Source organism: Pseudopipra pipra, chromosome 1 (assembly GCF_036250125.1).
Source record: "Pseudopipra pipra isolate bDixPip1 chromosome 1, bDixPip1.hap1, whole genome shotgun sequence".
NCBI lineage: Eukaryota > Metazoa > Chordata > Aves > Passeriformes > Pipridae > Pseudopipra > Pseudopipra pipra.
This window is the reverse complement of record NC_087549.1, coordinates 23206142-23214697: the sequence shown is the minus strand read 5'-3', so window position 1 is coordinate 23214697 and position 8556 is coordinate 23206142. Positions and strand designations below refer to the sequence as shown.

The 8556-nt window shown below is 42.5% G+C and overlaps 1 long non-coding RNA gene across 1 annotated transcript; it reads right to left on the bottom strand.

Annotated features, from left to right (window-relative positions):
- Positions 1-4500: 4500 nt before the first annotated feature.
- On the bottom strand, positions 4501-8250 carry LOC135411093 (uncharacterized). The gene is made up of 2 exons (XR_010428983.1): positions 8153-8250; positions 4501-5529 (listed from the first exon to the last, which is right to left on the bottom strand). It is a non-coding gene; the product is annotated as an uncharacterized LOC135411093 (long non-coding RNA).
- Between the last annotated feature and the right edge of the window lie 306 nt (positions 8251-8556).

Genomic DNA, 8556 nt, shown 5'->3' with positions numbered 1-8556 from the left:
TGGTCATGCTGTGAATAAATTCTGATATTATTATGCGATACAAATCTCTTCACAATTCAAGCATTCACCACTTAAATAGCTTTTGCTAGGCAAAAGCTTGTATGTGATGACCCTGCCTGTCAGTTGCTTCTAGATATGGCATTCATCTTCTTTTGATGTTTTTTGTCAGAGCCATTTGAACACACGACCTTGTTGTGAGCTTCAGATTCAGGCAAACTCACCTACTTTTGTCAGTAATGGTGGTGGGCCCCAAGCAGACTCCTGCCAGACTGTGCAGCCCTGCAGTACAGGGCTGGATAAAGAGGGCTTAGTTTCTCCATTGGTAAGGGAACTGAAGGACAGAAGTGGATTGAGGCTTTTAGTCATTCTGATATACAGATAAGACCCTCACAAAACCTAGTCAAGGTCATCCACCTTGTGTTATAGAGAAAAACAAAGCATCTTCAGATCCAGGGATAATCAGTCCCAAGGATAACATTAAAGCAAGTGATGACTAGCAGAAACTCCTGTTATTAAACTGTAGTGGATCAAGAGCTACAGAAGTTGTACATTTGGCATTCAGATTCTCTCACCTTTCCATGACTAGGCACGGTTCAGTCAAACCAGGTTGTGGAATGTTAAGTTGTGGTTCATCAATAGTAATGGACCAGGAATTATGACATGTTTTATGTTATCATTCATTTAAAACAGATAGTTTAGATTTCAGCCACAAGCTAAAGTTTATATATATTATATTTATTACAAACAACAGCGACCACTTAAGAGCTATTATTTTAAATCTAAATGACGTTGTGTTTAGTATCAATTTCTTCCGGCTCTGCAATGTGCAGCCTGTGGACTCTGTCATCTTTCCCTGGAGTTCTGCTGGATACAAAGTGACAACTTCTCACAAGTTATCAGAAAAAAAGAGAAAATGTGGAGCCCTGCTCCAATGAGCTGTTTCACATTAAAAGAATTTACAATGAGCATCTGACAGAAGAAAAGCGATGGAGCTTGAGAGAGGAATATCAGGCAGTAAATCTCTTGCTGTTATCCATGTTGATGAGATGGGGTGGGGAGGACAGTATTTAAACAGAAAACACAGAAGGAAACTCAATGAATTGGTGAGTGAGCCCCTCATTTACCAAAATTAAATGGTACTTCTGAAAATCTTGCCAATGCAATTTGGTAGACAATATTGGGCCTAGAGATACAGCCTGTGCAGGGAGCAGTAGATGGCTGTACAGAGCAAAGGGACTGTGGGTCCTTCCCTGCTCCCACCACCATCCATGGCCAATCTCCATGTCAGTCCATGCAGCTAGAGCTGCTGCTTCTCCAGCTGTTCCCATGGCTAAGCACATGCAAGTGCAGAGGATACCAAAGCATCATGTCCCCACACGCAGGCAGGGAACCATGTTTGCAGCCCTGGCACAGCTGCACAGCTGGGGCCACCACCAGCAAAGGGGTGAAATGGGACATCATGCCCCCTTCTGTCCTCTCCTTGCTAAAATCCAGACAGCCTGCCCTCCACAGCTGAAATAAGGGCCGTAGGTGCTAACTGGAGATGAACGGGTTACCTAGCTCCACCTCACAAATGCCTGACCAGTGAAACCAAAACCTGCCATTCTGAATTATTTTTGGTTTAATGACTTCTTTGAATGAAGGCAGAAGTGGGTTGTCCCTGCCAGTGTGATAGAACTGTTGTGCTAGGCAAGTCTGAGCAGTTCTTGCCCCCTCAGTGTTCACAACATAAAGAAGTGTAGATGAACTGCAATACAATAGGTCTCAGGACACTGCTTCAAGTGGAAATAAAGCAAGCAATTTAGAGAGTTTTCAGGTGCTTCACATTTTCATTTTCGGCTTTCTACACAAATAAAAAGGCTTAAACTATTATTCAGTCTCCACTTGAAGTATAATTTTGACATTTGGAAATCTGATTTTGTGATCAGAAACACATGTAGAATAGCATTTAGAAGTCAGCAAAGACTCCAAGCATGATTTTATTGGGAGCTTGGGCATGCCCTTCAGAGTAATTGGGATGTGGAATGTGGAAGTAGTTTTTACAGGAAAATAGGGATAAGGCCTCCTGTAGCCAGCCTCAGGCAATGGAGAGAGTAAAATATCAAGAAGAATTCACATTCAACTTGATAATAAGGTTTCCCAGCACGTTAATTAAATGAAATCTCACGTCCTCAGCCCTGTAGTTTTAAACATTTTAAGACGTTAACATTGCACAATAGAAGCATAATTTCCCCTCCCTCCAGATGCCTATACTAATTTGATTTTCCTAACTGTTAGCTTTAAACTTTCTATGAATATGAAAACCTATCCTTTTAGCAACGTTGTTGTATTTTTCCCCTTCATACTTCCTTAGCATTCACTTTGGGTACTAATTGGCAACAGTGGGTTTTAAAAATAAATTCTTAAAATGGGACAGCTTTGCTGTTTATCCTGTGCTGAGGCACTGTTTTCTGTGGTTTAACTTTGAAAGAAAACAGTGGGAAAATGGCATCCATTTGGTCTTGAGGGTCTAAGCCTTCACAGATAGCATGGAGGAGATTTAGGGAGTGAGGTAAAGCCAGAGGAAACCTCATAAATTACATCCCATCTTTCTGCTCTTTAAAGTATTGACTTAACTGGGAACAAGTTGCTAAAATTCCTTTGGGAATTGCAAGACTTGCATCTCCTTTGAGCCCTGTGCAGCGACTCAGGGGTGGACTGAGAAACTGCGACTGACCAAAGGCAATTGGGTGTGTGGGCTGCGGGGTGCAGATATGTGTATCTGCTGGCAAAACGCCTCTGTAGAAATGGAAGGATTGGAGCTGTGCTGTGGTTGTGTATATACTGAGAGAAAGCTCTGCAGCTGGTGGGGAAGGCACAAAGATCCCCTGCACTCAGTTATTTTACTCAGGCTTCTCTCCAAGACTTGGACAGGGAGAATATCCTGAAGACCATTGCCCACAGGTCTGGGGAGCATTTCAAAGCCAGAAGCTGAAAAATCCTGCCACCAATTTATTGCCAGGAAAAGCTTTTACACATTGGAGACAGAGGAAAACCTTTCCCTGGCAAAACCCAAACCTTTTTTAGTTAAAAGTTAAATTAAAAAATACAATTTAAAGACTATAAGCATAGATACTCTTCTCCCTTGACTGGTCCAGAGTGCCTTGGTTCTCTCAAACCATGACAAGGAACAATGCTAGTGACAGACAGGCCAGCATCTCCAGACTGGGCTTCGTTGGGATAGAGTTAATTTTCTTCAAAATAGCTTGTGTGGGACTACGTTTTGCATTTGTGAATGAAATCAGTGCTGATAATACAGGTATGCATTAGTTATTGCTGAACAGTGCTTGTCCAGCCCCAAGATGTTTCTTACATCTCACACTGCCCTGCCAGAGAATAGGCTGGGGGTCCATAAGAAGTTGGGAGGGGAGCCGGCTGGGACAGCTGACCCCAGCTGACCGAAGAGACATCCCAGAAACTATGATGACATATTTGGTAATAAGACCGGGACGGTGGAAGCTGGTGGGGGATGCTGTTGCTCAAGGGCTGGCTGAGCATCGTTCTGTTGGTGGTGAGGAATAGCTTTCACTTGCATCACTTGTTTTTCGTGGGTTTGAAATTTATTTGCTTTTTCTTTTTTCTTTGTTATATTTCCCTCCATTTTTTTTAAATTATTAAGCTGTCTATATCTCAATTATTTTTCTCACTTTTATCTTTCTCCCCCTTATCCCACTGTGGGGGTAGTGAGCAAGCGGCTGTGTGGTGTTTAGCTGCCTACCAGGGTTAAACCCCAACCACCCCCAAATTAAAATTATATCAATTAAAGAAGCCAGACATTTGATTTTGACCCATGCTGTTTAGTTCCCTGCATTCTCCGTAGTGAAATTTTGGCTTATGCTACCCAGTTTTAGTGAGAAAGCATTTTTCTTACGGATCTGAGCCATTCCACGTGGCTGGCCTCAGAAGCAAAACCAGATCCTCAAACCATACTATTCATTTCTGTAGTTTTAGCTACAGATTCAGTCCCATATTAATTCCCACCCCAGAGTAGTGGGATCTCAAAAACTTCATTGTGACCTCCAGCCTGTGAATGCTTCTGGAGCTCACTGTTCCCTTAGGTCTCCAAGGAGCTGAGAAAAGAAACACTCAACAACTGACATCAAGGGTTCATCTCTCCTCCTAATTCTTTCTATACTTTGTGCAGACAACCTGACTAAAGTTTCCCTTTGAGTGTTGCACATGGCCTAACATGAAGCAAACTCTACACTGAACCATCTGTCCATAGCTCTCAAAGGTTCTTGAGCAGACTCAGGACCTGAAGTGCTCATGGTCTGGCACCGAGTTGTCATGGGACAAAAGTATTTTATCTATATTTCTCTCCTGAATTTGTAATCTTAATTATAAGAAGAGCCCTGTTTGCGTCATTTATGAGCCATCCCATACTGGAAGAAATACATCAGAATTTTCATGGGGGAATTCTTAGAAGCTTTTCAGGCATGTTTTAAATGAGATGTGGACATATTTTACTTCCGAATTTATTTCTTCATATAGATAAGATAGTTACAAGGGAGATCCTGTTCTTCTTTTGCTGAAGTCAGGGCTAAAATTCTCTGCAATACAGAAGGATGCAGGTTTGATTCATTCTTTATTTGGAAAGGCTGTGAAAGCAAGGCAGTGAAGTGATCTATCTCATTATAGAATCAGGTCAGTAGAAAAACCCTTGGGTTTCAAAATTTTTCAGTCACCTCCTGAAATGGCTTTAGACTTTAACAGCCAGTCTGAAATCCTATGGGCTCAGATGGATAATTTTTTCCCAGCCCAAGCAAACTCTTCAAAGAGAGCTCAGCAGCAAGAGATCACACTTACAGCATTCAAAAGGGTACTGAGTTCAGGTGTGAGGTATGGAAAATCAGATTTCTGAGAGATGTGTTGGGAAAATAAATTATAATGGGAAAATTCAATTAATGATAGTACTGTCATTAGAGGGTTTGGAGAACTTTTAAAATAATACTCAGTACTACAGGCATAACTTATTAGCATTTTTAAACCCATAAATCTGACTGGTCTCAGTGCAAGGATGAAGGAAATTCCTTCCACTGTGGTGGCAAATATTTCATTAAATGGATTGAGTAAGCCAAAGACAATCAACAGTTGGATCTGGTGAGAGATGTATTGGGCAGCAAGAAGTGCTTCTGAAGGAGTATTAACAGCAAAAGAAGACTAGGGAAAAGGTAGGCTCAGTGCTGAATGGTGTAGGGGACCTGGTGACACCAAACAAGGAGAAAGCTGGAGTGCTCAATGGTTTCTTCACCCTAGTCTTTACAGGTAAGAGCACTCTTCAGGAATCTCATGTTCTCAAGACCAGTGTGAAAATCTGGAGCAAGGAAGACTTGCTGTCAGTGAAGGACAATCAAGTTAAGGAATGCTTTAAAAAACTGAACGTACACAGATCCATGGGACCTGATGGATGCATCTGTGACAGGTGAGAGAGCTGGCTGAGTCTTTCAGAGGCCATTCTTGATTACCTTTGAAAGGCCATGGCATACATTTCTGCAGAACAAAAGAGGCCAAATATCACTCCCATGTTGAAGAAAGGCAAGAAGGAGAACCTGGGGAATCACAGGTCAGTCATCCGCACCTCACTCACTGGGACAGTGATGGAGCAATTAATCCTGGAAACCATGTCCAAACACATAAAGGATAAGAAGATGGTTTGGAGTCATCAACATAGATTTACAAAGAGTAAATCCTGCCTGACTGAACCAATAGCTTTTTATGAGATGAGTGGCTTGGTGTCTGAGAGGAGAGCAACAGTTGTCATCAACACTGTCTCTTGTAACATCCCTATAGACAAATGGATGAAGTACGAGCTAGACAGATGGCGGTGACTGAAAATTGGCTGAACTGTTGAGCTCAAAGGGCTGTGGTTAGCAGCATAAAGTCCAGCTGGAGTGCAGTCACTAGTGGTGTACCCCAGGATGGATCTGGGTCGTATGCTGTTAAATATTTTTGTTAATGACCTGGGTGATGAGGCAGAGTGCACGCACAGAAACTTTTTAGAAGATACAAAACTGGTAGGAGTGGTTGATAAACTAAAGCGTTGTTCTGGGGGTATTCATGGGGTATGGACAGGAAGGAGAATTGAGCCAACAGGCATCTCATTGGCTTCAAGAAGGTGTAAAGTCCTGCACCAAGGGAGGAATAACCCCTCATGCAACAGAATATATTGGAGGTCAACCCACTGGAAAGCAGCTTTGCATAAAAGGCCCTGAGAGTCTGGATGGACAGCAAGTTGACCATGAGCCAGCAATGCAACCTTGTGACAAAAAAACAGAAAAAAGCCAACAGCCTCCTGTGTCATTAGAAAGAATGTTGCCAGCAGGTTGAAGCAGCTGATTCATCCCGTCTGCTCAGCACTGGTGAGACACATCTAGATGTTGTGCCCGCATCTGGACTCCCCAGCACAAGAGAGACATGGACATATGGGAGCAAATTCACTAAGGTGTTTAAGGAACTGGTTCATTTGTCATATGAATGGCTGAGAGAGTTGTGACTGTTTACCCTGGAGAAGAGAAAGCTCAGGTGTAATCTCATAAAGCTGACAGGAGACAACTGAGTTCTTCTACGCCGCTTAAGTTTGCTCATCTGGCAGTACATTGCATCATTTGGAACAAGCCCTATATCATGGCTAGACTTTCTCTACTGGGGGAGTCCAGTAGACTATCTTCTAGTATCCAGAAGTGTATCTTCTCTGCAAGTGCTTCTTGATATATGTATATTGGGGCACTAAGCCAAAGAATACAGCACACAATATGATAATGTAGAATATAGAAAACAGTTGTTGGTTACCATTTGTGATTTTGGTCTCCTCATTTTAGAAGAATGCTAAAAGCAAACTTCATCAGTTATATCCAACTGTATTATTCCTCATGACAGTATAAAATAGTGAGATAGTTTCACAAACTAGACTAAGAATCATAATTTATATTGCTGCATAGAATTACTAATATTGTATAGAAATCTGTATTGTGGATTATAAGTTAAACATTAACTTATGTTAATTAAGTTATGGGTTTTTTTACAAAAAACTCCAAGCTATTTTTTTTCCGCTCTGTCAGATTAAACTACTGGGCAAGTTGTTGTGTGAAAAAATATATTTTCTTCCTTTAAAAATGTAACATTAAATGCTGTGTTATTGGTATAAAACACAAGTAGGTCAGACAGAAAAAGACTATTATTCTGACAACAGTGTGCACAAGAGTATCATTGTACATTCAATTTCAGTGTGTAATAAGCTGTAGTGATAATACAGTAATATGTAATGGACATGAACTGAAACATGGGAAATTCCATTTAAATGTAAGACAGGCATTTCCTTGCCATAAGGGTGTTTGAACACTAGCACAGGTTGCCCAGAGAGTTTATGGAGTCTGTCCTTGGAGATATTTAAAACAAAGGTGGACACAGCCCTGAGCAACTGTTGCTACTGCTGTAGCAGACTCTGCTTTGAGCACAGGGTTGGATTGAATAACCTGCAAAGGTTCCTTTCTACCTCAGCTATTTTGTGATTCTGTGAAATGTTGTGATTAGACTACAGCAATGTCTGGAGGAAGAAGAAGCTGCCTGCAGACCTTTGTGCTCCGGCCACCAAGAGCCAGCAGTGAGCCAAGAGTGTTTCCTTGAAACTCAGTAACTTCAAAGAGTTTCTGAACTGCTGTGGCTGGAAGTGCCAAGATGAGATCCAGGCACACATGCTGCCTTGGCTTCAGCAGAAAGGAACATGGAACACAGTGCAAAGGTGAACCATGGCTTGACCCAGGAGGTGATCACCTCAAGTAATGAAAGGACCAGATCACTGGGGATATGTAGCAGAGTGCAGGTGCACCTACAGAGTCCCATTGAACCCCATTGCACCAAAGGTCCCTTCTGGACTGCCACAATCATCTGTGTGCCATTCAGCATGGCCTTACTAGGCTTGGGGTGAGAAAAGAAGATCAGAGGGAGAACGGTGCATCTTTCATTCCTAGAAGCTTTCAACTGCTCAGACTGGATAAAGCCCTGAGCAACCTGGCCTGAGCTGAGCTGACCCTGCTTTGAGCAAAATGTTTGTCTAGAGATGTCCTGAGGTCCCTTCCAGCCTGTTACCCTGGGGTCGTATAAGCAAGTCCCAAACCTTTCCCAGAGATGCTGGATGAATTTCAGAGCTACCCAGTTCTGAGAAGCAGTGTCCTCAACTGATCCCCTGAGAAGTCAGCAGCATGTTCAAGCCATGACACTCTCAGATTTTCCTCTGGGCTTTGGGTCATTCTGGCAGGCAGGGACAGTTACCCTGTGGGGAGCCAGACTGAAGGTCCAAGCACTGGTTTTTTTAGGGGAACTGTTCATATCAAAGTGCTAATTACTCGCTGGATTCTTATTGCTTACCAAAGGGTGGGTGTGCATGTAAACCCCCACCTCAGGTCTGAGCATGGTGTTGCCCAGCAGGGTACAACCTAAAGAATGTTTCACTAAGGTGTTTTTCTCCTGCTGGCTTCCCTGGGCCTGCAAAATGAGTCCTGCTGACCTGATATTACTCAC